Source organism: Photinus pyralis, unplaced genomic scaffold (genome assembly GCF_008802855.1).
Source record: "Photinus pyralis isolate 1611_PpyrPB1 unplaced genomic scaffold, Ppyr1.3 Ppyr1.4_LG1, whole genome shotgun sequence".
Classification (NCBI taxonomy): Eukaryota; Metazoa; Arthropoda; class Insecta; order Coleoptera; family Lampyridae; genus Photinus; species Photinus pyralis.
The window spans coordinates 67769536-67778696 of NW_022170249.1; positions in this window are offsets into that span (position 1 = coordinate 67769536).

Consider the following 9161-nt stretch of genomic DNA (forward strand, 5'->3'; position numbering starts at 1 on the left):
GGTGCATACAAAATTTTATTTTTCATCGTTTCAAATAATGCATTTCCAATATACAAATGTAATCATTATTGTTTGCCAACTTTATATCAAGTAGCATCTTTTTTATTGCATAATATAACTCCCGTCAATGTATTTGACAGGCCGTTTGAGGGCATAATGAAATGACAATCCATTATGCCCTCGGGCGTCATAGTGCTTTATATATCTCATATGACAGATATAATTGGCATATAATAGGCAAATGAAAAATAAACATTTTTTCGCCTTGTGCCTCTCATTTTGCAGTAAATTGTTTGAATCAAGATCGCACAATTTTGTTTAATCTTTTTTGGTTGAGCTTTTAACAATACTGTCGTTCACATTTTATGAAAATTCATTGATTGGCCCAAGATTCCGAAATTTTACAATTTTTATGCCTTACGGCGCTTCACTGTGAGTAGAAATTCGATTTATTGGCGCAGTACTGCGTAAACTATCGACAAAAAGTGCCTGCAATCAAACGTAAAATAAAATAAGCGTGAACCTATTCTCAACCGTCCCAAGGTAAATGTTTGTAAGTGAACTGTTTGAACGCCAAACACACTTTAACAAAACCTTTCAACAAAATTTTACTCTAAGCACCAAACAAGAACTGCAGGAAAGAGGAAAATACATTTATAAAAAAGATGTAATAAACGCAAAAAATCCACGGAAAAGGACTAGTACGAGATCACACAGAACCTCGCCTGGCAGTTTCAGTTCAACATAATAACTTTATCCTTCAAAATTCTATAGATTATATACTCAAATCTATTTTACGGTACTTATTGACAAAGCGTGTAGAAAACTAAAATTTGAGGGCGTTTTCAATTTGAAAGCTTTTTGAACTTTATGGATTATCTTGATGTTCTCTTCGCGTTACGCTTCACTAAATAAATAGAGAAATATACACGAAAGCTTTTGTCAACACTCGGCTAAAGGGATATATTTTCAGGCTTAACCTTTAGTGATTTTTGCCCTCGTTTTCAAAATCTGTCACGTTCTTTTTCTGATAATCGGCCCTGTGATTTATTGTTTGCGCTAAGCGCTCGAGCCCTTAGATTAAATTTCATTAATGCCAAATTGTAGAATGATACAATGAATAATGGTTCACTTACACCATTGGAAACCTAATTTTACTGCAGTAACGTACATACGTACGTCAAAAACTAATTACCGGAGATGCGAATTTGTTCAACACAAAAAGTGGCATTAATGCTACACGAAAGGTATTTTTAATTAAAAAGAAAGCGGTTTGCGGAGGAAAATCAATGCCGCACAATTGCGGTTCAATAAATTTCTCGCGCAAGAAAAATTGCTGTAATTAAAAGTTCAAACGCATTGAAATACAAATACGATCCTTGTTTAACGCCCTTTGGCGTATAACTCGTCAACTAAACATACATAACTTTACCTAAAAGTGTACGGCCCAGAATCCTTGTTTGGGAACTGGCGCCATCACCTACCATTTCCTAACATCGCATACGACTAATATCCGAAAATGTTGTATGCGTCGCCTTTTTTACTGCACGCCGGGGGATTATAGTCACTGCCTTAAAGCGATGAAAATCTATTTTATTGCCTCCAAACTTATTCCCTTTACTTCAAAGTGTCGACAGTTTTCATGCTATAAGATCAAAACTGTAAGGGCAAGTAAAATTATGGCTCTTCGCTCCATTGAGTTTTCTAAATGTATAATATTTTTTCGTGTGCGGCTTGGAGCGTCTTAGTGTGTTTTACAGAGTTGCAAAATAACGTAGGTATCCTGTCCCAATACACCCTCCAACCTTATTTGTATAAAAACTTCTATTCATAGTGCCCTTTTGTTCAAATAGAATTTGTTTGTTAAAAGGAGAAATGCAATTAACAAACTTTAAATGTTTTTGTAATCCCTTCAAAACTAGAAGAAAAGCTTTTAAGATGAAATTAGAAATAAGTCGAGCCATTATTTTGGAGTAAACTGCAATTTCCATTTACATGTCAACAACGGGGTTAATTAAAGAAGTTAGCAGAATAAGTGCATTCTTGTGTTAAAGTTGAAGCTACTTATTAAACAAAAAGTGTAACATTCAGATTGCTACTTTCGATGTAATTTAAACTGAAACGCTATTGTGCTTGCTTCGCCGAGCACCCTCTGCCTCTTTTGAGAGCATATTTTTCTCTTTTATCCATATTGTACGACGTTAATTGGCCCCCACTAAAACGACAACAATCTTATTTTGAAACTAACAAGGGAATATTGTGATGGTAATGTAAAATTGCGCTAGTTCTTCACAGGCAGAGGCAGTGTCTGTGGAAAGTTGACATCTTTTTATACACGTCTCCGCCATCAACCAATTCTTTGATATTACGAAGCACACCTTCAATAAATCAAACAACCTCACCCCAATCGTCAGGATGATCAAGGCATCTAGCGGTACCTGGGCCCCTCTGTCTTGTAATCTAGCTACACAGCTGCTAATCGTGATATTCTGCAACATTCAAACATGCGCGGAATTAGAGTCGAGCCTTTCGGATCGGAGCACTTACGCCGAGAAGTGTAACTTCCATGAGAGGACGCCTCATGACGGCGCCGGTGGGCCAACAGGGACCTAGAATACGTATCTGCAATAATAAAGGTTGTTGTTCATGATGAACGAGGATCTGCAGGAGTCATTCAACATCAGTGGGTCGCGCAAGCCTTTCGGCCCGGGGCCCAAACACGTTACTTCTGCGGGATAAGGAAGGCTTTCGACGCCAAACTAAGGTCACATGCTCTAGGCATGGAAAGTGGTCCTGTGGCCAAACGTACACCATGCGAGATAAGGAGACCTTCCGATGCTGTATCCACACCATCTGGAGCTCTATTTTAGGGTAAAATGTCTGCGTCAGCGAAGTCACTGCAACTCACAAATTAACACTCATCAAAGAATCATAGAGTAAGCCACAGTAGGCGATTTCACAGTAACTCCTATTAGTCCAGTATGCGGAGCAGTCAGAAGGGCCGATTCCGGCAAAAGGGGGTGTAAACGATTTTATCGTTTTAAATGGGTCCAAATTTGAAGAGTGCACACAAATTTTTTCCCGGCACAACTTTTGTCAGCCAAAAAACCTCAAAATGTTCGGACTTTTTTCAGTTTTTCACTTAAAACTCGAAAACGGTCCATATTATATGAATAACACTTCTTTAGTAAATTAAAGAAAACAAAATTCTGCGCCGATCAAAAAAAACAAACAAAATTAGTCCAATAGAAAAATTTTTTCAAGCAATAAAAACTCCCCTTTTTCCAACTTTTCTAAAAAACTGAGTTAATCTTTTTTTAATGCGTTGTGGCTCCTAAAAGAACGATAAAATCCCCTACCTCCCCCCACTCCCTAAAGATTGTAGAACATCAATCAGAGAGTTCAAAAAGTACCAACAATTTAAAATTGGACCAATGTTTGAAATTCGTTGGAAAAAAAGGGCGTTTTTTGATCGCTTATCAGCAGATGTCGAAGTAAGCCAAGGGCGTCGGCACTCGCCTGCAACGGTGACTTTAACTCAAGGTTACAAACTTGTACGTGGAACAAGAATCGTAGGTAACGTCAAACGTATGTAGAATTTGAACTTGAACGTGAACTTAAACCCTAAAAGTAATCAAAGATAACCCCTTTTCTATGATGACATCAAATTTACCTACCTCTTATATAAGAGGACTAATCGTAGATGAAGCAATAATTATCGAAGGAAATTACAATACAACAGATTACAGCCGAAACCTAAAGAAGGTACACTCTTAAGAAACGAAATGTACATGGCGATACGTACGATAAAAAGGAAAGAACGCAAATGTATTGCTGTGTTTATTTCGTCCGGCAGAATGAAATTTTCGGAAATCCTAATTAAGATGGGCAAGGGCGGCCTCCTTTTTGTGTTATTAATTTTCTTAATTAATTTTATCAATTGTCGTTGGTCTATGTAACGGCATGGAGATTATTGTGCTAAACGAGAAAGCGGTTAAGGTTGTTTTTTACAAATTAATTAAACGTAGAAAGTTCAGGGAATTTTCTGTTATCAAATGTAAATGCTTAATTTAATAGACAGGTATCGCCTTTTCTGTGTAGTTAAGAGAGATGAAATTTTATTTTTGCTAGAATTTAAGTTTGGATTTATCTCTTAATGTCTGATAAAGAAATTGATTTCGAAAAATAATCGGCGTCTATTTTTGTTGGCCTAATAACGTGCGTTGAGGGGATAGTCTAATTAGTAATTTTTATTATCGGAAGAAGGGTTTCGCCTTATACAGGACGTTAACAAGAAAAGCGTCGGTTTTTGTCACGTCACGTCAAGTATTCATTTGCAGCCACAGCCAGCATCGAAAGTTTTCGTTCAATGTGAGATTGAAGTTCCAACGAATTCGCGGCTAATTATTGTTCTACGTTTTGAAGATAAGGTGCTGCAAGGAGAGGTGTTTTTCGGCGTTTCCTAAGTTAGTTTTCAACGTGACTCAGTTTAAAGTTTTTTTTATTGAACATCTTTGTCTACCCGAAGAGAAGATGCTGCGATTGGCCGATGTAATTAGCGTAAGATGTCAATTGTGTTAATTGAAATTTTTTTTGTGAACTATGTACGGATACCTTTTATTTTAATATTCAAATTCCCGGACAAGTTACAAGTAATTTTTACATTAATTTTCCGTGTGTTTCATTCTAACAACTTCATTTCTAATTTACCTGTGTTTTTATTGGATGCTTGCCCACGGTCCATGTTAATTATTCAAAATTTTTCAGTTCAGTTTGTAGTTTAAGTTATTTGGTTTGACCCACTATCTGTTAGCAGTTAACAGGTTAACTGAGAGCAAAGTCGAATCTCTGCTCTGTGCTGGGGAGAATTTTTGTGCCGTGATAATAAATGAAGGTAAAGAGCTAGCTAGGTTTTATTTTGGTGTTTTCTATACGTTCTCAGCTAGCTAGGTTTTATTTTGGTGTTTTCTATACGTTCTCGCCTACGGATCGGTGAACACAGAATTTCTTTTGTGGCGCCCAACGTGGGTCATACAGCAGTATATCCTCACTATCCCGAATTATGAATCCAGTTGCCAAAGATCAATATATTCGGAAGATGGCAATTAAAATTCCATGCGTTCTACCTTACGCTTTCGGCTGTTTGTTTAATTGACGTGCACCTCAATACGGCTTACGAAGGGAAAAGAAAGATGAGAATCGACACCAACAAATCAAGGCGCTGGCAATCGGCGTGGCAATTTTGCGTGGTTACATTCCATCAATAGATGGAGCCATCTATCAATTCTCTTTTAAATGTTACGGGGGTCTCTCAACAATAAAAATGCTTCGTAATGGATAAAATAAATCGTTACACAACATTCATTTTTATTTATTAGTAATGGCGCCATCTATTAGTTATATTGTGAATTAAAATAACGTCTTTCCGAACATTTTTGTGGTAATTATCTATACTGCATTCATTATAAGAAGGTAGTAGATGGCGCTGTGTTTGAAGATAAACACACACAGGAAAAATATAAAACGGCACCAAATTATTGTAAAGTAGAAATATTCCGCACTGTGAACAGAAATAAACCTTTGACAATAACAGCTAATGACATTTCGGCAGTTTAGTTGGCAACATAAACTACCACCTTACAAAATTCACCAGTCGTTTTATGTTTCATTGTAATACTGACTCATGTTTTAACCAATCACAGTGAAGGTCAAAGCTTCCCTATGCATTCTACCGCTACCTTCTTAAAATGAATACAGTATAATTTGGTGTAGTCGTTCTGATGTTATATGCGCGTATTACATACATTTCGGTGATTCACTTTTATTTCTATAGATAACAAATGGATTTGCACGAAACATGATCTACATTGCCTAACCGTAAGAGAATCTTCATTTTCTCGCAAGTTGTTTCTGGTAGATATTGACCACAAAAACACAATTTAGAGGTTTTCCAATTCTTACTTTCTTTTAAAACTATCGCGACAAAACCCGAAAGAATAAATCAAATTGTTTACACCGAAACTCGGAAGGAAGACGCAATATTGTTAGGAAATGTGGAACTGTAAAGTAATATTTCTTTTGTAAAGGGTTAATACCTCCCCTTTAAGTAGAAAAAAATCTATCTTTCCTCTGCCTTTAGTAAGTTAAATGTCTCATTTGAACTTTAGAAAGGATGCTAGTACGATATTTCTATATTACTCTAACATTTATTGCCATTTTCTTTATTATTTTTCGTAGTAGGTAATGTAAAATTGAAATTTGTGGATTTTACGTACTCCGGCCATAAGATGAGCATATGAGACAAACGTTTACACGTACCGTACGCAGCTCTAAATTTCTCATATTGGACTGATCCTGATTGATGTAAGGAAACGAAAATAATTATCCATTTTATTTCAATACAATTTTCAAAAGATAAATACTTTAAAGCAAATAAGTATTGCTGGTTTTGTAGTTCTGCTTAAAAAAATATTTTATTTCTTCCAAAAATTAGACCTTAAATAAAATTTTTTGAAATGGATCTGTCACCTTGCCCACGGCTCTTTAATGAATACGTTTATTACTGCCGAATGGATGCGAGATTTGCATAGTGCCATTCCAAACATTTTTCTTCGCCACAACAATGGAGACAAAAAGAATTATCTGGCTGAGACTGCGGAAACTGCCAATGCCACACTAGAGCGGCAGACGGAACGATCTCTGACAGCTGAACATCTTCCTGTGGGGCCTTTTGAGTCATAATAGCATCTTCTTTAGTTAAAATCCGATGTAACTGTATACCGAGCGATCCTCGAGATCTGTCTTTGGACTGTAACATTTTTGACCCGATAGTCTACGTAGCTGACCTTTTGATCGGACGTTTCTACCGCCAGGCAGACCAGATAGACAGACTCAATCTTATTTATTTTCTCATTAAGTGGAAGATAGATCAATGGGAATATCTACAGAGCTTTGAAGTTTGCTCTAGAGCTGTCGGTCAACTCAAATCAGCGCCAAAATAGATTTCTTGAGACCCTAGCCAACATCTTTAAAATTAATTTAAAGCATCACCCAAGGACAGCCGTGTCTGTGAAATACACAATCGAGATGTCGTAAAGAGCCTCTACAAAAATAAAACGACTTACGTTCATACTTGTCAGTTAAGGCGTGATAAACTGAAGAGTACAAGTAGTAGAAATAAACCAAAAGCCGTAGAGATTTCCCCGTCTAAATAAAATATCTTTCAGCTCGGCGAAAGTAAGTTTATTTTACTATCAGACGGGACCGTCGCGTCAGGCATGCAAAGAAAAAATTTAATCATGGAATTTTTGGACCGGGAATTTACGTTTTATGCATTGTCGAGTGTTGCGCACTAAGGATTTTCTCGTCTGTTACTGTTCTGGTCCTATTATTGCAACCCAAGATTACAGCTTACTATAAGGGAATCAATAAGGTCAATTAACTAAAGGGTAAATTATTGCGTGCAAGATCGAAATTGAACACTGATAGTAGCTTTAGCCTTGCTTGTTATACCGAGCATGTGTCTTTAAACAAAGGATTTATCAACATAAATACGTATCAATTTATAAATATTTGAATCTTTTAATACTCTTAAACGTTGTTTCACATTGACATCTATCTACATATAATAGCGAAAGGATAGCTCATCCCTAAGTAATTCATAACTAACCATTATAATTGCTGCATACAGCATGAACCTACTTCATTTAAATTTATAGATTCATTAATTATCCTTCACATCAGCATTACTTTAAAAAATTGCTCACCGTTACCACTAAAGGCATACGTATGCAAAGAAATAATTCATACTCCCCCTCCCCCCCTCTGTAATTTAATGGCCCTCGGACACACCTTCAAGGTATAGGCTACCTACTGCAAAAATTCTAGGACTCTAGGACCATTCCCCTAGAAGTAGTTCAAAACGGTAGAAGTGGGTCCGGACGGACGGACGAACAAAACTCAAACAATAGCACATTTTTTTTTAATTCTTAAAAAAATGCGTAAAAAAACAAGAGGGATAGTGAATAGCGCGGCTCACAAATATTGCGACACTAATCAGCTAACTCGAATACTAAAATCGTAATTAATACTCAATAAGAACCAATAATTCAATTTACATTAACTAAACAAACGCAAAATTTTGATCGATAACGAATCATCCATACAAATCGATTATATATAAAGGCATAAACGTGACGTTAACTTCAAGAAAACTACTGTACGATATCTAAATTTCCATATTACAAATGATAATCTAATTAATTTAAAATATAAATAAACTAGTACGAACAAATCCTTCGTAATGACACAAGTAAAGTAAATAAAAATCGTAGATACTGGTTTTGGAATAGGTCTCGGTAACTTCAAAAACAATTTACAAAGCACAAGCAACTATACCGGGTGGTGCACGGTAAGTAGGAACCGAGGTAGGAACATAGGAATTTAACATGGGAAAATGAGTTTTATGCAATATACTGCGCTCCTGTACATTTTACAGAAAAAAAACTGTAGAGTTTAAAGTTGTTCAGAATTAAAAGGTGCATACAAAACTGTTTTTAGATGTTTTATTAAGCTTTTGGTATACCCGCAAATTTAAAAATAAATTTCAACTTTTCTGTTATTAGTAGCAATTCATAAAACAACAAAAGTCATAGCTACTAATAACAGAAGAACATTGGAAAAAACATGGCCGACATGGAGCATTATAGTCACAGTCTTTATACAGTCACTGTAAGAAAAGGTACACTCCGATAGCCTCTAGCGGCAAAACAAAGAACTAAAGAAATAACAACTCTTACCACAGAACTAACTTACATCTAAACTAAACGTATTTACAGGGCAAATGCATAGATGGCGTAAGAATATCGAATATAAATTTAGAATTTAAATAAAAAGTGTTACACACGTCCCGTGTTACACACACACTTTTGTTTGGCGAGCTACAAAAAATTTGTCAAATATAATTTTATATGCGATCTATCCGGCACGACGGCCGGTTTAACTTGAAATCGATGCAACCTTTGTTTTTTAAATGCAATGCCTATGTTTTTTAAGATACTTGAAAAGAGCACTCAATTTGCTGTATGACAACATAAAATATGCACATGGTTGATATACAAATAAAATGGAGAAATTCGTGATTCAATATTTAATTTATATTT